Genomic DNA, 1,265 nt, shown 5'->3' with positions numbered 1-1,265 from the left:
GACAGGCGAGACAGGTGAGACAGTGAGACAGTGAGACAGTGAGACAGGTGAGACAGTGAGACAGTGAGACAGTGAGACAGGCGAGACAGGTGAGACAGTGAGACAGGTGAGACAGTGAGACAGTGAGACATTGAGACAGGCGAGACAGGCGAGACAGGCGAGACAGGTGAGACAGTGAGACAGGCGAGACAGGCGAGACAGGCGAGACAGGTGAGACAGTGAGACAGTGAGACAGGTGAGACAGGTGAGACAGGCGAGACAGTGAGACAGGCGAGACAGGCGAGACAGTGAGACAGTGAGACAGGCGAGACAGGCGAGACAGGTGAGACAGCGAGACAGGTGAGACAGTGAGACAGTGAGACAGTGAGACAGTGAGAAAGGCGAGACAGGTGAGACAGGTGAGACAGTGAGACAGGTGAGACAGTGAGACAGTGAGACAGGCGAGACAGGTGAGACAGGTGAGACAGTGAGACAGGCGAGACAGGCGAGACAGGTGAGACAGTGAGACAGTGAGACAGGTGAGACAGTGAGACAGTGAGACAGGTGAGACAGTGAGACAGGTGAGACAGTGAGACAGTGAGACAGTGAGGCAGGTGAGACAGGCGAGACAGTGAGACAGTGAGACAGGTGAGACAGTGAGACAGAGAGACATTGAGACAGGCGAGACAGGCGAGACAGGCGAGACAGTGAGACAGTGAGACAGGCGAGACAGGCGAGACAGGCGAGACAGGCGAGACAGGTGAGACAGTGAGACAGTGAGACAGGTGAGACAGGCGAGACAGGCGAGACAGTGAGACAGTGAGACAGGCGAGACAGGCGAAACAGTGAGACAGTGAGACAGGCGAGACAGGCGAGACAGTGAGACAGTGAGACAAGTGAGACAGGTGAGACAGTGAGACAGTGAGACAGTGAGACAGGCGAGACAGGCGAGACAGGTGAGACAGTGAGACAGGTGAGACAGTGAGACAGTGAGACAAGCGAGACAGGTGAGACAGGTGAGACAGTGAGACAGGCGAGACAGGCGAGACAGTGAGACAGGTGAGACAGGCGAGACAGGTGAGGCAGGCGAGACAGTGAGACAGGCGAGACAGGTGAGACAGTGAGACAGGCGAGACAGGTGAGGCAGGCGAGACAGTGAGACAGGCGAGACAGGTGAGGCAGAATCAGTGGTCAGGCGCCCTTCTCGAAAGTCAGGAATTGCATGTATGGTCCAGGGTTTATTTTTCCCACCCCAGGGAGCTCCCAATCATTTGTTTCTGTGCCAG

Source organism: Molossus molossus, unplaced genomic scaffold (genome assembly GCF_014108415.1).
Source record: "Molossus molossus isolate mMolMol1 unplaced genomic scaffold, mMolMol1.p scaffold_m16_p_3, whole genome shotgun sequence".
Lineage (NCBI taxonomy): Eukaryota > Metazoa > Chordata > Mammalia > Chiroptera > Molossidae > Molossus > Molossus molossus.
This window is presented reverse-complemented; position numbering follows the sequence as displayed.